Source organism: Atractosteus spatula, chromosome 14 (assembly GCF_055471065.1).
Source record: "Atractosteus spatula isolate fAtrSpa1 chromosome 14, fAtrSpa1.hap1, whole genome shotgun sequence".
Taxonomy (NCBI): domain Eukaryota; kingdom Metazoa; phylum Chordata; class Actinopteri; order Semionotiformes; family Lepisosteidae; genus Atractosteus; species Atractosteus spatula.
In genome coordinates, this window is record NC_142719.1 from 7,093,467 (window position 1) to 7,098,425 (window position 4,959).

Genomic DNA, 4,959 nt, shown 5'->3' on the forward strand with positions numbered 1-4,959 from the left:
CCATTTATATTTATTACCCTGCTGTGTTGGCAAAAAGCTTCAGCTCCTCAGATGCTGCACTGTTATTTTAATGCACGGCCCAATTAGTAACAATCATGATTTACCAGATATGACTTCAGTGCTGATTGCACATGACAACATTTAAAATCTCAAAATCCTGCTGTCATTTGCAAATGTGTTTGTACTGAAAATAGATACCGTTTAGAAACCAGGCTAAGAGTTTTTTTTGTTTAATGCAAATACTGTAAGAAAAGGTCTTCATTATGTTGGTATGAAGGATGTCTTGTGTGTTCTCTGAAGTAGCAGGAAAAAAAAAGTGAAAGTGCATTTTATTAATATTAACAGATGGGGGAAGGATCTGATTTTTTAACCAGATTTTCACTTCAGTCCAAATGTAAAATAAGTTTCAAGGGTGGGGACTAAAGTTTTAGAAAGTGGCGTCAAGTCTGCGTTACCACAGAAAATACAGTACATTTTAAGAAAAACAGACCTATTTAGAAATGCACAACCATAATCAGAATATGCAGTAATCACAGATCCTCAAGCGTGGCTGTTGAAGTAGCCACCACACAAAAAACTCGTCTACTAAAACAAACCACATTTCCTGACTTGCATTCACTAACAGCTGATCTAATACAGTAGGTGTTAGTGAAACTATTAATTTCCAGGCTTCAGGAGGCAAAGGAAACTCATCCTATAATACTTCCAACAATCTGTGGTTTACAGAGTACCTTACAAATTATTAGAAAGGTCTCAAATCTCCATGCAATACTTAAGCAATTAAAAATAATAACATAGAGTTATCATCATTTAAACATGCTAACTGATTCGGTGGGCAGAATACTTTGAAACAGGGCATTTCAAACTTTTTGCATAAGAAATGCCTTCTGTACCACCTGGGATTTTGCAGTTCTGAGACAATGCAGCACTCCCCTGTCAGATTACTATATTTTGCTATCAAGGGAATAAGCTGGAGGCAAGTTATTTAAATGTGAAGGTGCAGATTTGTTAGGATGCTCTTTGAGTACTATGAAAGATGGCATTGCAGACGAGACTTTTTCAAAAGAAGGAGTGTAGCTGTACCTGTCTTTTAAAGGGCAATGACAGAGAGCGTCACTCCCTGCAAAGGTCGCCGGATATTTTCACTGCGTCAGTCATTTGTACGGGCTCTTTAAAAAAAAACAAAAAGATTTCAGTCAATTCATGTTAACTGTGAAAGGTACATTGTGGTAGGTAAATCTTATGATGAATGGAGAACTGATGCATATTTGAAGCTGAGTCTTTTATTTTAAAATACTTTCCAAAATGTTTGTTCTTCACTATTTCTGCTAATTGAAAAGAGCAAAACAATGGCACAAAGTGCATAATTGTGTTAACTGTGATTTGATAGAGGGCTGTCAGCAACGTGAAATATTAAATGGACTGACGTACAAGTATTTTATTACATTCTACTCAAGTGTTCCAAATGTGTCCCTTCAGGAATTTTAGACAAAACAGGCAAATTATTTTTAACTACACCACCTGAATAGAAATCTGGACAGTCAAATAAGCTTTATCTGAAACAATATATTATTTGTTTTTTGGACTCTATGACATTTATATGACATGTTAGTTTCTTATTCTTACACGCATCATGTGTAGGATATTGCCTAACCTGCGCTATATATACTTTGGATGAAAACGACTTCCTTCTTCATTATTGTATGGTGCCGAGTCAAAATTAGGGATTTTGTTCTCTGCAGCAAACCAGTCTTCTTCTGCTGAGATCTATGACGGTGTGATCAGTAGGGTACAGTGTGGTCCATGCTCAGGACCTGCTGTTCTTGGTGTTCAGGCTGCCATGTCTCGATCAGGACATACTGAAAAGCCACAGGACTCAAACCTGTTGTCGAGATAACCTGTGACTCATCCCACTAGGTATTCTGGTGTCCGTGCTTATTGATCCAAGGTTTGTTTAGAGAACATTGTGTAAGTGCTGCTGAAATGAGAGCAAAGGAGAGAGTAAAAAGAGACAAAGCGAGATAAAGGCTAGATGTTCTGCGGATAATTATTTCATTTGTCTCTCAGCCCACAAGAGCAATCTGTATTGGAATCATAAAACCAACATTGCAGTTCCTTCTTAAATATCTGTTAGTCTATACAGAATAAAAGTTGTATTTCTGATTTGTATTCCTTGGATTGTGCAGCTGTAAAAAGACCTTTTGCCAGATGGGTATGTTTTATGTGCTTCATTATGTACATGTAAAATGTCAGCTTGAGCACTCCTTTTTTGCTCATTTATGGATTTTTTGATTTCCTGTTTACACCCTCCTACACTCTTAAATTTGTTTAAAGCTTTGCCAATCCATCTTAAGCCTTTCCTTCTTTGCATATCTCTTTGAAACATTGCACAGATTCAATTCCGTTATGCGTGACAATTTTAGTTGAGGAATAAAACAGCACAACATGCAGAGCTTTAGGTCAATATACCACTGAGCATTTATGAACCTGAAATCCTGAGGTGTATAGGTCATTTCAGTCATGATATGGGGAAAGAAAATGACTCTTTCAGTTTTCCTGGAAAATGAGGAACATGGCTAAAATCACATGCATGCCCTAGACACTCACTTTCATAATGCTCTCTGTTTCATAAATTATGTCTCAGCCTCGAACATCAAAACAGGATGATTCTCATAAAGCAATTTTAATTAAATTAAATTAAAAGGTTTTTAAATTTCAACATGCAGTACTGTAACTAAACTAAATAGAGAGACCCTGAACACATTTCAAAACACATTGAGACTAGTAGGTGTGTCATGTCTCTTATGATCTTTTTTTGAAAGACATGGTTGAAATCACACTTTAAAATAACCCACTCCATTTTATACAGAATTCCATTTACAGTATGTTGCCCTCTGGTTTTGTTGCACGTCTTTTGATTTTTTGCTTTTTTTCCCAGAACTGTTTATTTGCTGCTAAAAATGTTCCCTCCCTATTCTCCTTAATTAAAATGAAATACTCGAAGAACCTTCCATTGAGCTCTGGTAGTGCTGTATTACATATATTAGTCTCTATGGTTACAGTATTGAAGATCATTTGTTACATACCCTTCAGCCAAGATCAGAGATTGTCCATGTTTATTTTCTGATAATACTGTAGCTGCATAGTACAATGGGAGGGATTTTAACTTTGAGTTTGGACTTCTATTGTCATGGAGAGCAGTGATTAGAGTTCTGTACTTGTAGCTGGAAGGTTGTGGGTTCAAAATCCCAGGTAAGACACTGCTGTTGTGCCCTTGAGCACGGTAGTTCACCTGAATTGTTCAGGTGAAACACCCAGGTGTATAAATGGGGAGAGAATGTAAGTTGTTTTGGATAAAAGCTTCAGCCAAACACATGAGTAATTAATGTGCACTTATCTTGTTAGGGAGTCCAGCTAGTGCTGTAACATTAATAATGACCTCTTCGGAGTAAGATTTGTTAAATTCATGACATTTATGAAGTGTGCCACACCTTTTTTAAGTCTGTGTGAGGTTCAATTGATTTGGAAGTAAAGATTTTGACTTTTGAGAAGTCAGGCTCCCCAGTCTTCATTTCAAATATACTGGATTTCTGAGGTGATTGAGTATGAATTCTCTGTTGCATGATAATGCTTTTCAAAAGTATTTCTAAAACATTTTACAATGCTTTTTCTTATTATACAGTATACAGTATATTCCTGTGACTGTTTTGCATCAATCTTTATTTAATCTATTTAATTTTTTTTTAAATTGACTACAAATGTGGCTCTAGACAACATAAATTCTTATTACCTTCCCTTACACTGAACATTATCATCACAATTTTTATTTTCTCTCTGACTTAACCTTTAAACAACATTCTTAACTAATCTTGTAGTTTTGAGCTACTGAAAAGTTGCAGATTTTCAGTTACTTACAAACTTCATTAGATAACCTTTCTAGTAGCTAAAAGTGCTGCTAGCAACATAAAAAATTCTAATTGGTGAAATTTGCAATTTTCATTATTTTATCCTCTTTTGAATATTCCTTTAATTTATCTCTTGACTTTTTTATCATCTTTTTTGCCTGTCATTGCAATTCATTGTACTCCTTTTCTTTAACAGAATGCTGTTGTTTATTCATTGTTTTATAAAGCACTTTTATTTCCATTCCATTTTGCCTGTCAAACCATTTATGGTATTGTTTTATAGCCGTTAATCTGCTCTCCTTTGGGATAAATTTGTTTTGTTCTGTGCTTCAAGCAGAATCTGTCTGCTGCTATTTATTTTCTACTGATTTTATGTCATATCTCATTCAAGTCAGCTTTCCAGAAATTGTAAGCTTATGTTTTGGACCCAAACTGTATAGTTTCAAAATATAATTATAAGCTCACCATATTACGATCCCTGTCCTCACGACTCTGTTACCCTCACTCTACCTTGGTGGTCTGAAAAAAAAAGATCTATAGTATGAATCCATCCATCTAATACCAGATATGCACTCATTCTCTACAGGTACAGTGTTTCGAGAAACTGGCATGGTATAGATCACCAGAGTTTCTGTTTCACTTAAATTAAGCACCAGGACTGTTAAAGTTCTTGAATTCTCCAAGAATGAGAAAAATCATAGGATTTGTATTAAGATATATCATGATACCTCGGAATGCTGTATGATAATATCAGTACCAGTGTTTTATGGATGGACAGTTTATTAGATGATAAACAGTTTACAGAGATATTAATATTTTTTTAAATAATTGCTTCCCCCATCCAAAGTATGGCCAAAAAGACTGGATTTGCACATTGCAATACATTTAATTTTACATAAGGATATTCAAGACTGTTATTACGGTCTTAAAAGTTCATATGCTCTTGTAAGGATAAAAAGAGAAATAAATCACAAACCACATAGATGATTTTATGGTTAATGTAGGAACAACAAACATCAAGATTTGTAAATGAATTGCTACAGTGCTGTTTTTT